Source organism: Triticum urartu, chromosome 2A, assembly GCF_056163025.1.
Source record: "Triticum urartu cultivar PI428250 chromosome 2A, HENAU_Tu73, whole genome shotgun sequence".
Lineage (NCBI taxonomy): Eukaryota > Viridiplantae > Streptophyta > Magnoliopsida > Poales > Poaceae > Triticum > Triticum urartu.
The window spans coordinates 25,333,467-25,351,643 of NC_141874.1; positions in this window are offsets into that span (position 1 = coordinate 25,333,467).

The window sequence follows — 18,177 nt, forward strand, 5'->3', positions numbered from 1 at the left end:
TTAACTTAATACTCTAGATGCATGCTGGATAGCGGTCGATGAGTGGAGTAATAGTAGTAGATGCAGAATCGTTTTGATCTACTTTTCACGGACGTGATGCCTATATACATGATCATGCCTACATATTCTCATAACTATGTTGAATTCTGTCAATTGCTCAACAGTAATTTGTTCACCCATCGTAGAATACTTATGCTCTTGAGAGAAGCCACTAGTGAAACCTATGGCCCCGGGTCTATTCTCATCATATCAATCTGCATCACTTTAATCTTGCTTTGTTTTTACTTTGCCTTTTACTTTTCACTTTGCATCTTTATACCAAAAATACCAAAAATATTATCTCTATCAGATCTCACTCTCGTAAGTGACTGTGAAGGGATTGACAACCCCTAATTGCGTTGGTTGCGAGTAGCTATCGTTTTGTGCAGGTACGAGGGACTTGAGCGTGGCCTCCTACTGGATTGATACCTTGGTTCTCAAAAACTGAGAGAAATACTTATGCTACTCTGCTGCATCATCCTCTCCTCTTCGGGGAAAACCAACGCAAGCTCAAGAGGTAGCAGAAACGGCGCCAGAAATTTGTCTTGATAACCCACAAGTATAGGGGATCGCAACAGCTTTCGAGGGTAGAGTATTCAACCCAAATTTATTGATTCGACACAAGGGGAGCCAAAGAATATTCTCAAGTATTAGCAGCTGAGTTGTCAATTCAACCACACCTGGAAACTTAGTATCTGCAGCAAAGTGTTTAGTAGCACAGTAATATGATAGTGGTGGTAACAGCAACAAAAGTAAAGACAGCAAAAGTAATATTTTTGGTATTTTGTAGTGATTGTAACAGTAGCAGCGGAAAAGTAAATAAGCGAGAACCAGTATATGGAAAACTCGTAGGCACCGGATCAGTGATGGATAATTATGCCGGATGCGGTTCATCATGTAACAGTCATAACATAGGGTGACACAGAACTAGCTCCAATTCATCAATGTAATGTAGGCATGTATTCCGAATATAGTCATACGTGCTTATGGAAAAGAACTTGCATGACATATTTTGTCCTACCCTCCCGTGGCAGCGGGGTCCTAATGGAAACTAAGGGATATTAAGGCCTCCTTTTAATAGATAACCGGAACGAAGCATTAGCACATAGTGAATCCATGAACTCCTCAAACTATGGTCATCACCGAGAAGTATCCCGATTATTGTCACTTCGGGGTTGTCGGATCATAACACATAATAGGTGACTATAGACTTGCAAGATAGGATCAAGAACACACATATATTCATGAAAACATAATAGGTTCAGATCTGAAATCATGGCACTCGGGCCCTAGTGACAAGCATTAAGCATAGCAAAGTCATAGCAACATCAATCTCAGAACATAGTGGATACTAGGGATCAAACCCTAACAAAACTAACTCGATTACATGATAAATATCATCCAACCCATCACCGTCCAGCAAGCCTACGATGGAATTACTCATGTACGGCAGTGAGCATCATGAAATTGGTGATGGAGGATGGTTGATGATGACGACGGCGACGAATCCCCCTCTCCGGAGCCCCGAACGGACTCCAGATCAGCCCTCCCGAGAGGTTTTAGGGCTTGGCGGCGGCTCCGTATCGTAAAACGCGATGATTTCTTCTCTCTGATTTTTTTCTCTCCGAAAGAAGATATATAGAGTTGGGGTTGGCGTCAGAGGGCATCCAGGGGGCCCACGAGGGGGGGCGCCCCCACCCTCGTGGACAGGGTGTGGGCCCCCTGGTCTTCATCGTTGGCGAGGATTTTTTATTATTTTTTCTAAGATGTTCCTTGGAGTTTCAGGTCATTCTGAGAATATTTGTTTTCTGCACATAAAACAACATCATAGCAATTCTGTTGAAAACAGCATCAATCCAGGTTAGTTCCATTCAAATCACACAAGTTAGAGTCCAAAACAAGAGCAAAAGTGTTTGGAAAAGTAGATACGACGGAGACGTATCAATGTGTAGGTAAGAACGGTTCTTGCTAAGCCCGTAGCAGCCACGTAAAACTTGCAACAACAAAGTAGAGGACGTCTAACTTGTTTTTGCAGGGCATGTTGTGATGTGATATGGTCAAGACATGATGCTAAATTTTATTGTATGAGATGATCATGTTTTGTAACTAAGTTATCGGCAACTGGCAGGGGCCATATGGTTGTCGCTTTATTGTATGCAATGCAATCGCCCTGTAATGCTTTACTTTATCACTAAGCAGTAGCGATACTCATAGAAGCATAAGATTGGCGAGGCGACAACGATGCTACGATGGAGATCAAGGTGTCGCGCCGGTGACGATGGTGATCATGGAGGTGCTTCGGAGATGGAGATCACAAGCACAAGATGATGACGGCCATATCATATCACTTATATTGATTTCATGTGATGTTTATCTTTTAATGCATCTTATCTTTCTTTGATTGACGGTAGCATTATAAGATGATCCCTCACTAAATTATCAAAGTATAAGTGTTCTCCCTGAGTATGCACCGTTGCGAAAGTTCTTCGTGCTGAGACACCACGTGATGATCGGGTGTGATAGGCTCTACGTTCAAATACAACGGGTGCAAAACAGTTGCACACGCGGAATACTCAGGTTAAACTTGACGAGCCTAGCATATAACAGATATGGCCTCGGAGCACGGAGACCGAAAGGTCGAGCGTGAATCATATAGTAGATATGATCAACATAGTGATGTTCACCATTGAAACTACTCCATCTCACGTGATGATCGGACATGGTTTAGTTGATTTGGATTACGTGATCACTTAGAGGATTAGAGGGATGTCTATCTAAGTGGGAGTTCTTAAGTAATATGATTAATTGAACTTAAATTTATCATGAACTTAGTACCTGATAGTATCTTGCTTGTCTATGTTGATTGTAGATAGATGGCCCGTGCTGTTGTTCCGTTGAATTTTAATGCGTTCCTTGAGAAAGCAAAGTTGAAAGATGATGGTAGCAATTACACGGACTGGGTCCATAACTTGAGGATTATCCTCATTGCTGCACAGAAGAATTACGTCCTGGAAGCACCACTGGGTGCCAGGCCTGCTGCAGGAGCAACACCAGATGTTATGAACATCTGGCAGAGCAAAGCTGATGACTACTCGATAGTTCAGTGTGCCATGCTTTACGGCTTAGAACCGGGTCTTCAACGACGTTTTGAACGTCATGGAGCATATGAGATGTTCCAGGAGTTGAAGTTAATATTTCAAGAAAATGCCCGGATTGAGAGATATGAAGTCTCCAATAAGTTCTACAGCTGCAAGATGGAGGAGAATAGTTTTGTTAGTGAGCATATACTCAAGATGTCTGGGTATAATAATCACTTGATTCAACTGGGAGTTAATCTTCCGGATGATAGCGTCATTGATATAATTCTCCAATCACTGCCACCAAGCTACAAGAGCTTCGTGATGAACTATAACATGCAAGGGAATAAGACAATTCCGGAGCTCTTCGCAATGCTAAAGGCTGCGGAGGTAGAAATCAAGAAGGAGCATCAAGTGTTGATGGTCAACAAGACCACTAGTTTCAAGAAAAAGGGCAAAGGGAATAAGAAGGGGAACTTCAAGAAGAACAGCAAGCAAGTTGCTGCTCAAGAGAAGAAACCCAAGTCTAGACATAAGCCTGAAACTGAGTGCTTCTACTGCAAGCAAACTGGTCACTGGAAGCGGAACTGCCCCAAGTATTTTGCGGATAAGAAGGATGGCAAGGTGAACAAAGGTATATGTGATATACATGTTATTCATGTGTACCTTACTAATGCTCGCAGTAGCACCTGGGTATTTGATACTGGTTCTGTTGCTAATATTTGCAACTCGATACAGGGGCTACGGATTAAGCAAAGATTGGCTAAGGACGAGGTTCCAAAGTTGATGTGATCACGGTCGGCACGCTACCTCTACATCTACCTTCAGGATTAGTATTAGACCTAAATAATTGTTATTTGGTGCTAGTGTTGAGCATGAACATTATATCTGGATCTTGTTTGATGCAAGACGGTTATTCATTTAAATCAGAGAATAATGGTAGTTCTATTTATATGAGTAATATATTTTATGGTCATGCACCCTTGAAGAATGGTCTATTCTTATTGAATCTTGATAGTAGTGACACACATATTCATAATGTTGAAGCCAAAAGATGCAGAGTTGATAATGATAGTGCAACTTATTTGTGGCACTGCCATTTAGGTCATATCGGTGTAAAACGCATGAAGAAACTCCATACTGATGGACTTTTGGAACCACTTGATTATGAATCACTTGGTACTTGTGAACCGTACCTCATGGGCAAGATGACTAAAACGCCGTTCTCCGGTACTATGGAGAGAGCAACAGATTTGTTGGAAATCATACATACAGATGTATGTGGTCCGATGAATGTCGAGGCTCGTGGCGGATATCGTTATTTTCTCACCTTCACAGATGACTTAAGAAGATATGGGTATATCTACTTAATGAAACACAAGTCTGAAACATTTGAAAAGTTCAAAGAATTTCAGAGTGAAGTTGAAAATCATCGTAACAAGAAAATAAAGTTTCTACGATATGATCGTGGAGGAGAATATTTGAGTTACGAGTTTGGTGTACATTTGAAACAATGCGGAATAGTTTCGCAACTCACGCCACCCAGAACACCACAACGTAACGGTGTGTCCGAACGTCGTAATCGTACTACTAGATATGGTGCGATCTATGATGTCTCTTACTGATTTACCGCTATCGTTTTGGGGTTATGCTTTAGAGATGGATGCATTCACGTTAAATAGGGCACCATCGAAATCCGTTGAGATGACGCCTTATGAACTATGGTTTGGCAAGAAACCAAAGTTGTCGTTTCTGAAAGTTTGGGGCTGCGATGCTTATGTGAAAAAGCTTCAACCTGATAAGCTCGAATCCAAATCGGAGAAATGTGTCTTCATAGGATACCCAAAGGAGACGGTTGGGTACACCTTCTATCACAGATCCGAAGGCAAGACTTTTGTTGCTAAATTCGGAAACTTTGTAGAGAAGGAGTTTCTCTCGAAAGAAGTGAGTGGGAGGAAAGTAGAACTTGATGAGGTAACTGTACCTACTCCCTTATTAGAAAGTAGTTCATCACAGGAACTGGTTTCTATGACACCTACACCAATTAGTGAGGAAGTTAATGATGATGATCATGAAACTTCAGATCAAGTTACTACTAAGCCTCGTAGATCAACCAGAGTAAGATCCGCACCAGAGTGGTACGGTAATCTTGTTCTAGAAGTCATGCTACTAGATCATGATGAACCTACGAACTATGAAGAAGCGATGGTGAGCCCAGATTCCGCAAAATGGCTTGAGGCCATGAAATCTGAGATGGGATCCATGTATGAGAACAAAGTATGGACTTTGGTTGACTTGCCCGATGATCGGCAAGCAATTGAGAATAAATGGATCTTCAAGAAGAAGACTGACGCTGACGGTAATGTTACTGTCTACAAAGCTTGACTTGTTGCGAAAGGTTTTCGACAAGTTCAAGGGATTGACTACGATGAGACCTTCTCACCGTAGCGATGCTTAAGTGTGTCTGAATCATGTTAGCAATTGCCACATTTTAAGATTATGAAATTTGGCAAATGGATGTCAAAACTGCATTCCTGAATGGATTTCTGGAAGAAGAGTTGTATATGATGCAACCAGAAGGTTTTGTCAATCCAAAGGGAGCTAACAAAGTGTGCAAGCTCCAGCGATCCATTTATGGACTGGTGCAAGCCTCTCGGAGTTGGAATAAATGCTTTGATAGTGTGATCAAAGCATTTGGTTTTGTACAGACTTTTGGAGAAGCCTGTATTTACAAGAAAGTGAGTGGGATCTCTGTAGCATTTCTAATATTATATGTGGATGACATATTACTGATTGGAAATGATATAGAATTTCTGGATAGCATAAAGGGATACTTGAATAAGAGTTTTTCAATGAAAGACCTCGGTGAAGCTGCTTATATATTGGGCATTAAGATCTATAGAGATAGATCAAGATGCTTAATTGGACTTTCACAAAGCACATACCTTGACAAAGTTTTGAAGAAGTTCAAAATGGATCAAGTAAAGAAAGGGTTCTTGCCTGTGTTACAAGGTGTGAAATTGAGTAAGACTCAATGCCCGACCACTACAGAAGATAGAGGGAGAATGAAAGATGTTCCCTATGCTTCAGCCATAGGCTCTATCATGTATCTCACCTGAGAACGGTGACCCTTGGTAGGTGGGCCTTCTTGTAGTATCGCGAGTGGCTCGGCTCATAGAGCGAAGGGTCGTGCTTCGCCTCCACACCGTCCCACTCCAGGTTATCCCACCTGTCCTTCTCGCAGTCCACCTTGGGCCGCTTGGTGGTGCTACTGCTAACAGCCAGCAGACGCCTTAGGCCCCAGCAGCCCCTGATCTTGACGGTCTCCAAATTCAGTGCAGACATCCTGCTCCCACAGATCCTCTGTAGAGTGGAGAGCTAGTACAGGTGGATCCTTCTTAGGTTGGGAAATTTTATAGTTTCATGCTTCTCTTGGCGCTTAGGGTCCAATGGGAAGACTTCCTTCAGATCACCACAACGCACAATCTCTAGTGTCTCCAGGCGACGCAAAGTGGTCATATGCTCAGACAAGGGGAACACATGCATAACTCTGGGGCAATAGTCTAGGTGCAAGAATGAAAGATTCGAAAAGGAAAATCCATCAGGTTGAGCTACTACACTCCAGTTCCAGATGTAGCATGCCTTCTGGAGCTGGGACGCCCAGAACATAGACAAGGACACAAAGGTGGTATTGCCACTAGTTAGTTGGGGAGTAGCAAAGACAGAGCAAAGCTTGGGGCACCTCTCAACTCGGCACCATTAAAGACACTGCCATTTGTGGGCATGGAATGCAAGTGGTGGACGAGCTATCTGAAGGAAATATGCCCTAGTGGCAATAATAAAGTTATTATTTATTTCCCTATATCATGATAAATGTTTATTATTCATGCTAGAATTGTATTAAACGGAAACATAATACATGTGTGAATACATAGACAAACAGAGTGTCACTAGTATGCCTCTACTTGACTAGCTTGTTGATCAAAGATGGTTATGTTTCCTAGCCATAGACATGAGTTGTCATTTGATTAACGGGATCACATCATTAGGAGAATGATGTGATTGACATGACCCATTCCGTTAGCTTGGCACACGATCGTTTAGTATGTTGCTATTGCTTTCTTCATGACTTATACATGTTCCTATGACTATGAGATTATGCAACTCCCGTTTGCCAGAAGAACACTTTGTGTGCTACCAAACATCACAACATAACTGGGTGATTATAAAGGAGCTTTACAGGTGTCTCCAAAGGTACATGTTGGGTTGGCGCATTTCGTGATTAGGATTTGTCACTCCGATTGTCGGAGAGGTATCTCTGGGCCCTCTCGGTAATGCACATCACTTAAGCCTTGAAAGCATTGCAACTAATGAGTTAGTTGCAGGATGATGTATTACGGAACGAGTAAAGAGACTTGCCGGTAACGAGATTGAACTAGGTATTGAGATACCGACGATCAAATCTCGGGCAAGTAACATACCGATGACAAATGGAACAACGTATGCTGTTATGCGGTCTGACCGATAAAGATCTTCGTAGAATATGTGGGAGCCAATATGAGCATCTAGGTTCCGCTATTGGTTATTGACCGGAGACATGTCTCGGTCATGTCTACATAGTTCTCGAACCCGTAGATGGTTATGGTTTCCTGACCATGGACATTGGATGTCGTTGATAACGGGATCACATCATTAGGAGAATGATGTGATGGACAAGACCCAATCCTAAGCCTAGCACAAAGATCGTGTAGTTCGTATGCTAAAGCTTTTCTAATGTCAAGTATCATTTCCTTAGACCATGAGATTGTGCAACTCCCGGATACCGTAGGAATGCTTTGGGTGTACCAAACGTCACAACTTAACTGGGTGGCTATAAAGGTACACTACGGGTATCTCCGAAAGTGTCTGTTGGTTGGCACGAATCGAGACTGGGATTTGTCACTCCGTGTGACGGAGAGGTATCTCTGGGCCCACTTGGTAGGACATCATCATATGCGCAATGTGACCAAGGAGTTGATCACGGGATGATGTGTTATGAAACGAGTAAAGAGACTTGCCGGTAACGAGATTGAACAAGGTATCGAGATACCGACGATCGAATCTCGGGCAAGTGCAATACCGCTAGACAAAGGGAATTGAATACGGGATTTATTGAATCCTCGACATCGTGGTTCATCCGATGAGATCATCGTGGAACATGTGGGAACCAACATGGATATCAAGATCCCGCTGTTGGTTATTGGCCGGAGAGGTGTCTCGGTCATGTCTACATGGTTCCCGAACCCGTAGGGTCTACACACTTAAGGTTCGGTGACGCTAGGGTTATAGGGAATAGATGTACGTGGTTACCGAATGTTGTTCGGAGTCCCGGATGAGATCCCGGACGTCACGAGGAGTTTTGGAATGGTCTGGAGGAAAATATTTATATATAGGAAGTATGGTTTTGGCCACCGAAAGTGTTCCGGGCATCACCGGTAGTGTACCGGGACCACCGGAGGGGTCCGAGGGTCCACCGGGAGGGGCCACCAGCCCCGGAGGCCTACATGGGACAATAGTGGGAAGGGACCAGCCCCTAGGTGGGCCGGGGCGCCTCCCACCAAGGCCCAAGGCGCCTCCAAGAGGGGAAGGGGGCAAACCCTAGGGCAGATGGGCCCTAAGGCTCACCCCAAGTGCGCCTCCCCCTCTTCCCCTTGTGGCCGCCACCCTAGATGGGATCTGGGGCTGCCGCACCCCTTGGGGTGGGAACCCTAGAGGGGGCGCAGCCCCCTCCCCTCCCCCTATATATACTTGAGGTATGGGGGCTGCCCGACACGCGATTTGATCTCTCTCTTGGCGTAGCCCTACCTCTCTCCTCCTCGTCTCTCGTAGTGCTCGGCGAAGCCCTGCTGGAGTACCGCGCTCCTCCTTCACCACCACGCCGTCGTGCTGCTGCTGGACGGAGTCTTCCCCAACCTCTCCTTCTCCCCTTGCTGGATCAAGGTGTGGGAGACGTCCCCGGGCTGCATGTGTGTTGAACACGGAGGTGCCGTCCGTTCGGCACTAGGATCATCGGTGATTTGGATCACGACGAGTACGACTCCATCAACCCCGTTCACTTGAACGCTTCCGCTTAGCGATCTACAAGGGTATGTAGATGCACTCTCCTTCCCCTCGTTGCTAGATTACTCCATAGATTGATCTTGGTGATGCGTAGAAAATTTTGAATTTCTGCTATGATCTCCAACAGTGGCATCATGAGCTAGGTCTATGTGTAGTTTCTATGCACGAGTAGAACACAAAGCAGTTGTGGGCGTCGATATTGTCAATTTACTTGCCGTTACTAGTCTTATCTTGATTCGGCGGTATCGTGGGATGAAGCGGCCCGGGCCAACCTTACACGTACTCTTACGTGAGACAGGTTCCACCGACTGACATGCACTAGTTGCATAAGGTGGCTAGCGGGTGTCTGTTTCTCCCACTTTAGTCGGATCGGATTCGATGAACAAGGTCCATATGAAGGGTAAATAGAAATTGGCAATTCACGTTGTGGTTTTGGCGTAGGCAAGAAACGTTCTTGCTAGCAACCTATAGCAGCCACGTAAAAAAAACTTGCAACAACAATTAGAGGACGTCTAACTTGTTTTTGCAGCAAGTGTTTTGTGATGTGATATGGCCAAAGGATGTGATGAATGATATATGTGATGTATGAGATGATCATGTTCTTGTAATAGGAATCACGACTTGCATGTCGATGAGTATGACAACCGGCAGGAGCCATAGGAGTTGTCTTAATTTATTTATGACCTGCGTGTCAACATAAACGTCATGTAATTACTTTACTTTATTGCTAACCGTTAGCTATACTAGTAGAAGTAATAGTTGGCGAGACAACTTCATGAAGACACGATGATGGAGATCATGATGATGGAGATCATGGTGTCATGCCGGTGACGATGATGATCATGGAGCCCCGAAGATGGAGATCAAAAGGAGCGAAGTGATGATGGCCATATCATGTCACTATTTGATTGCATGTGATGTTTATCATGTTTTTACATCTTATTTGCTTAGAACGACGGTAGCTTAAATAAGATGATCCCTCACTAAAATTTCAAGAAAAGTGTTCTCCCTAACTATGCACCGTTGCGAAGGTTCGTTGTTTCGAAGCACCACGTGATGATCGAGTGTGATAGATTCTAACGTTCGAATACAATGGGTGTTGACGAGCCTAGCATGTACAGACATGGCCTCGGAACACATGCCAAACACTTAGGTTGACTTGACGAGCCTAGCATGTACAGACATGGCCTCAGAACACGGAGGACCAAAAGGTCGAACATGAGTCGTATAGAAGATGCGATCAACATGAGATGTTCACCGATAATGACTAGTCCGTCTCACGTGATGATCGGACACGGCCTAGTCGATTTGGATCATGTATCACTTAGATGACTAGAGGGATGTCTATCTGAGTGGGAGTTCATGAAATAATCAGATGAACTCAATTATCATGAACATAGTCATAAGGACTTTGCAAATTATGTCATAGCTTACGCTTTAGTTCTACTGTTTTAGATACGTTCCTAGAGAAAATTTAGTTGAAAGTTGATAGTAGCAATTGTGCGGACCGGGTCCGTAAACTGAGGATTGTCCTCATTGCTGCACAGAAGGTTTATGTCCTTAATGCACCGCTCAGTGAGCTGAACCTCAAGCGTCAGTTGTAGATGTTGCGAACATCTGGCATACACATTTTGATGACTACATGATAGTTTAGTGCGTAATGCTAAATGGTTTAGAATTGAGGCACCAAAGACGTTTTTGAAACATCGAAGAACATATGAGATGTTCCAAGGACTGAAATTGGGATTTCAGGCTAGTGCCCACGTCAAGAGGTATGAGACCTATGACAAGTTTCTTAAGCCTGAACTAAGGAGAAAAGCTCAATCGTTGAGCATGTGCTCAGATTGTATGAGTACTACAATCGCTTGAATCGAGTGGGAGTTAATCTTCCAGATGAGATAGTGATGGTTCTCCAAAGTCACTGTCACCAAGCTACTAGAGCTTCATGATGAACTATAACATACCAGGGATAGATATGATCCTTGAGCTATTCGCGACACCGCGAAAGTAGAAATCAAAAGGGAGCATCAATTGTTGATGGTTAGTAAAACCACTAGTTTCAAGAAAGGCAAGGGCAAGAAAGGGATACTTCATGAAACAGCAAATCAGTTGTTGCTCTAGTGAAGAAACCCAAAGTTGAACCCAATCCCGAGACTAAGTGCTTCTGTAATAAGGGGAACGGTCACTGAAGCAGAACCACCCTAGATACTTGGTAGATGAGAAGGCTGGCAAGGTTGACAGAAGTATGTATTGGACATATATTATATTAAATGTGTACTTTACTAGTACTCCTAGTAGCAGCAGGGTATTAGATACCGGTTCGGTTGCTAAGTGTTAGTAACTCGAAATAGAAGGCTACAGAATAAACGGAGACTAGCGAAAGGTGAGACGACGATATGTGTTGGAAGTGTTTCCAAGGTTGATGTGATGAAACATCGCACGCTCCATCTTCCATCGGGATTGGTGTTTGCGTTGAGCATAGACATGATTGGATTATGTTTATCGCAATACAATTATTCATTTAAGGAGAATAATGGTTACTCTGTTTATTTGAATAATACCTTCAATGGTCTTGCACCTGAAATAAATGGTTTATTGAATCCCGATCGTAGTGATACACATGTTCATGCCAAAAGATATAAGATAGTAATGATATTACCACATACTTGTGGCACTACAATTTGAGTCATATTGGTATAAAACGCATGAAGAAGCTCCATGTTGATGGATCTTTGGACTCACTTGATTTTGAATCACTTGAGACATGCGAACCATGCCTATTGGTATATATGCATGAAGAAACTCCGTACAGATGGATAGTTTGGGCTCACTTGATTTTGAATCACTTGAGACATGAAAATCATACCACATGGGCAAGATGACTGAAAGGCCTCGTTTTCAGTAAGATGGAACAAGAAAGCAACTTGTTGGAAGTAATACATTTTGATGTGTACAGTCCAATGAGTGCTGAGGCACACAGTGGATATCGTTATGTTCTTACTTCACAGATGATTTGAGTAGATGCTGAGTATAATTTACTTGATGAAACACAAGTCTGAATTATTGAAAGGTTCAAGTAATTTCATAGTAAAGTTGAAGATCGTCGCGACAAGAGGATAAAATATCTATGATATGATCATAGATATGAATATCTGAATTACGAGTTTGGCACAGAATTAAGACATTGTGGAAATGGTTTCACAACTGACACAGTCTGGAACACCATAGTGTGATGGTGTGTCCGAACATCATAACTGCACCCTATTGGATATGATGCACACCATGATGTCTCTTATCGAATTACCACTATAGTTTATGGGTTAGGCATTAGAGACAACCACATTCACTTTAAAAGGGCACCACGTAATTCCGATGAGATGACACCGTATGAACTATGGTTTAGAGAAACCTAAGCTGTCATTTCTTAAAGGTTTGGGGCTGCGACGCTTATGTGAAAAAGTTTCAGGCTGATAAGCTCGAACCCAAAGCGGATAAATGCATCTTCATAGGACACCCAAAACAGTTGGGTATACCTCCTGTCTCAGATCCGAAAGCAATAGGAATTGTTTCTTGAATCGGGTCCTTTCTCGAGGAAAAGATTCTCTCGAAAGAATTGAGTGGGAGGATGGTGGAGACTTGATGAGGTTATTGAACCGTCACTTCAACTAGTGTATAGCAGGGCACAAGGAGTTGCTCCTGTGGCACCTACACCAATTGAAGTGGAAGCTTATGATAGTGATCATGAAACTTCGGATCAAGTCACTACCAAAACCTCGTAGGACGACAAGGATGCGTACTACTTCAGAGTGGTACCTAATCCTGTCTTGGAAGTCATGTTGCTAGACAACAATGAACCTAGGAGCTATGGAGAAGCGGTGGTGGGCCCGGATTCCGAAAAATGGCTCGAGGCCATAAAATCCGAGAGAGGATCCATGTATAAAAACAAAGTGTAGACTTTGGAAGAACTACTTGATGGTCCTAAGGCTGTTAGGTACATATGGATTTTAAAGGGAAGACAGACAATGATGGTAAGTATCACCATTAGGAAAGCTCGACTTGTCGTTAAGATGTTTTCTGACAAGTTCAAGGAGTTGACTACGATGAGACTTTCTCATTCATAGCGATGCTAAGAGTCTGTTGGAATTATATTAGCAGGTACTGCATTATTTATGAAATCTTGCAGATAGGATGTCAAAATATTGTTTCCTTGATGATTTTCTTGAGGAAAGGTTGTATGTGATACAACCAGAAGATTTTGTCAATCCTGAAAGATGCTAACAAGTATGCAAAGCTCCAGCAATCCTTCTAAGGACTGGAGTAAGCATCTCGGAGTTGGAATGTATGCTTTGATGAGATGATCAAAGATTTTGGGTTTATACAAAGTTTATGAGAAACTTGTATTTCCAAAGAAGTGAGTGGGAGCACTATATAATTTTTGATGAGTATATGTTGTGAACATATTGTTGATCAGAAATGATGTAGAATTTCTGGAAATCATATAGGGTTATTTGAAAGGTGTTTTTCAATGGAAAACCTGGATTAAGCTACTTGAACATTGAGCATCAAGATCTCTAAGGATAGATCAAAAACGCTTAATGGTACTTTCAAATGAGCACATACCTTGACATGATCTTGAAGGTGTTCAAGATGGATCAGCCAAAGAAGGAGTTCTTGCCTGAGTTGTAAGGTATGAAGTTAAGACTTAAAGCTCGACCACGGCAGAAGAAAGAGGAAGGACGCAGGTCGTCCCCTATGCTTTTGTCATAGGCTCTGTACGGTATGCCATGCTAAGTACCGTGCCTGATGTGTGCCTTGCCACATGTATAGCAAGAGGGTACAAAGGTGATCTAGGAGTAGATCACCAGATAGTGGTCAAAATTATCCTTAGAGGAATAAGGATATGTTTCTCGGTTATGGAGGTGATAAAGAGTTCGACGTAAAGAGTTACATCGATGCAAGCTTAACACCTATCCGGATAGCTCTGAGTAGAGATACCGGATTCGTATAGTAGAACAGTTATTTGAAATGGCTCCAAATATAGCGTAGTAGCTGCATCCACTAGATGACATACATACGGATCTGAATGTTGCAGACCCATAGACTACAACCTCTCTCACAAGCATAACATGATCAAACCCAGAATTCATTGAGTGTTAATCACATAGTGATGTGAACTAGATTATTGACTCTAGTAAACTCTTTGGATGTTGGTCACATGGCGATGTGACCTGTGAGTGTTAATCACATGGCGATGTGAACTAGATTATTGACTCTAGTGCAAGTGGGAGACTGTTGGAAATATTCCCTAGAGGCAATAATAAATTGGTTATTATTATATTTCCTTGTTCATGATAATCGTTTATTATCCATGCTATAATTGTATTGATAGGAAACTCAGATACATGTGTGGATACATAGACAACACCATGTCCCTAGTAAGCCTCTAGTTGACTAGCTCGTTGATCAATAGATGGTTACGGTTTCCTGACCATGGACATTGGATGTCGTTGATAACGGGATCACATCATTAGGAGAATGATGTGATGGACAAGACCCAATCCTAAGCCTAGCACAAAGATCGTGTAGTTCGTATGCTAAAGCTTTTCTAATGTCAAGTATCATTTCCTTAGACCATGAGATTGTGCAACTCCCGAATACCGTAGGAATGCTTTGGGTGTACCAAACGTCACAACGTAACTGGGTGGCTATAAAGGTACACTACGGGTATCTCCGAAAGTGTCTGTTGGGTTGGCACGAATCAAGACTGGGATTTGTCACTCCGTGTGATGGAGAGGTATCTCTGGGCCCACTCGGTAGGACATCATCATATGCGCAATGTGACCAAGGAGTTGATCATGGGGTGATGTGTTACGGAACGAGTAAAGAGACTTGCCGGTAACGAGATTGAACAAGGTATCGAGATACCGACGATCGAATCTCGGGCAAGTGCAATACCGCTAGACAAAGGGAATTGAATACGGGATTGATTGAATCCTCGACATCGTGGTTCATCCGATGAGATCATCGTGGAACATGTGGGAACCAACATGGATATCCAGATCCCGTTGTTGGTTATTGGCCGGAGAGGTGTCTCGGTCATGTCTACATGGTTCCCGAACCCGTAGGGTCTACACACTTAAGGTTCGGTGATGCTAGGGTTATAGGGAATAGATGTACGTGGTTACCGAATGTTGTTCGGAGTCCCGGATGAGATCCCGGACGTCACGAGGAGTTCCGGAATGGTCTGGAGGTAAAGATTTATATATAGGAAGTATGGTTTTAGCCACCGGAAGTGTTCCGGGCATCACCGGTAGTGTACCAGGACCACCGGAGGGGTCCGGGGGTCCACCGGGAGGGGCCACCAGCCCCGGAGGCCTACATGTGCCAATAGTGGGAAGGGACCAGCCCCTAGGTGGGCTGGGGTGCCTCCCACCAAGGCCCAAGGCGCCTCCAAGAGGGGAAGGGGGAAAACCCTAGGGCAGATGGGCCCTAAGGCCCACCCCAGGTGCGCCTCCCCCTCTCCCCCTTGTGGCCGCCACCCTAGATGGGATCTGGGGCTGCCGCACCCCTTGGGGTGGGAACCCTAGAGGGGGCACAGCCCCCTCCCCTCCCCCTATATATACTTGAGGTATGGGGGCTGCCCAACACGCGATTTGATCTCTCTCTTGGCGCACCCCTACCTCTCTCCTCCTCGTCTCTCGTAGTGCTTGGCGAAGCCTTGCTGGAGTACCGCGCTCCTCCTTCACCACCACGCCGTCGTGCTGCTGCTGGACGGAGTCTTCCCCAACCTCTCCTTCTCCCCTTGCTGGATCAAGGCGTGGGAGACGTCACCGGGCTGCATGTGTGTTGAACACGGAGGTGCCGTCCGTTCGGCACTAGGATCATCGGTGATTTGGATCACGACGAGTACGACTCCATCAACCCCGTTCACTTGAACGCTTCCGCTTAGCGATCTACAAGGGTATGTAGATGCACTCTACTTCCCCTCGTTGCTAGATTACTCCATAGATTGATCTTGGTGATGCGTAGAAAATTTTGAATTTCTGCTTCGATCTCCAACACCCTCAACACTCGGCTGGATCGGAGTTCGAGGGACGTCATCGGATTGAACGTGTGCTGAACTCGGAGGTGTCATGCGTTCGGTACTTGGTCGGTCGGATCGTGAAGACGTACGACTACATCAACCGCGTTGTGCTAACGCTTCCGCTTTCGGTCTACGAGGGTACGTGGACAACACTCTCCCCTCTTGTTGCTATGCATCACCATGATCTTGCGTGTGCGTAGGATTTTTTTAAAATTACTACGTTTCCAAACACTATCATGCGCATACAACATCTGTGTATTATCACACATCAAAACATGGCCGAAGGCAACACTAGTAGTGATTCTTTGGGTGTTGTGTTGTTGCTGTAACGATCCACTCTCCATCTTCTCTTCATCTTGCATGTGGAAGTACCAGTCTTGAGGACCTGGAGTAGGAATAGGTGGGCAAGCCCACATCCAGCTGGTCACACCTTCGATAGCACTGACAGCTTGCGCGTGCTCTTGAAAGACATCTCTTGCATATAAGAATTGAGCAAACTACTGCTGGCTCCCGATGCCTTGAGAAACTTCACAACCACCAACAGCAGGTCCACTTGCACAAGATGATTCAATCTCCATGTATACATTTCATAAATATATTGCTGAAAGGGCAGAAGAGACCGCATGAGCCTTGGATCCACAACAGATATGTACCAATTAAATTCAAATTTTACAAGCTTGCACTACCAGAAATTATCTAGTTGCCGACGGCCTCATCTATGCCGACGGCGCCCGTCGGCATAAATGGACATATGCCGACGGCCAAGGGCAAGCCGTAGGCGTAGAATAGTCGTCGGTATATGTGTATCTATGCCGACGGGGGCCGTCGGCATACTACGGCCGTCGGGACAGCTCGCGGTACGCCTACGGGGACCGTCGGCATAGAAGAGGCCATCAGCATAGAAAGGGCCCACCTACCCGATTAGCGGCGACCGTTTGACGGCGCCAAAACTACACCGACGGGGGATAACGGCGGTCGTCGGCATAACTATGCCGACGGCTAGGCCGTCGGCATAGAATTGCTAACATCACCGATCCGCGCCGTCGACACGTCATCGATCCGAGGGAGTGAGGGCCTGTGGTGTGGCAGAGATATGCCGACGGCATAGCCGTCGGCATAGTCCTAGCCCATGCTATCTGCCACGTCATCAATCCGCGTGCAATGCCATGTCATCGATCCGTGGGATCGTAGCTCCGTGTGCGCAGCTATGCCGACGGCCTTGCCGTCGGCATACCTTTATTTTTTATTTTTAGTTTATATATTTATTATTTTGTATTTTTTCACAACATAAATGTGCCTTATCTAAACAAAAAACATGCCCCGATGGTATATCGATTGCCCCCCTCATGGACGTCACTGCCGCCGTGTCACGGAGGGGGGAAACGATCGACATGGAGGGAATCTGGTTAGAGGGGGGATTCGGGGTGGCCTTCGGGGTGTAGCTATGCTACCGAAACATCGCATGGGTCCCGATGCATGTGTGAAAGTGTTCTGGCATGCGTAGACGCCCGTCTTGGGGCTCCATGGTGTGGCCCCCTCCACGGAAGGCAGAGCCGCCGTCACTTGGAGGGGGTAAGGTGCGGGTGCGGTGGAACCGGAGGGAATCTAGTGTTGGGTTGGGTCCAAACCGTGTTTGGGGATGTTGCTATGGGCTGACCTATCGCAACTAGGCTGAAGAGTCCACCGGTCAAAGCCCGCCCAGCAAAAGTCAAAGGGCTAGATCTACTCGTCAACTAGGATTCGGGGCGGCCTTCGGGGTGTAGCTATGCCACCGAAACATCGCACGGGTCCCGATGCATGTGTGAAAGTGTTCTGGCATGCGTAGACGCCCGTCTTGGGGCTCCATGGTGTGGCCCCCTCCACGGAAGGCAGAACCGC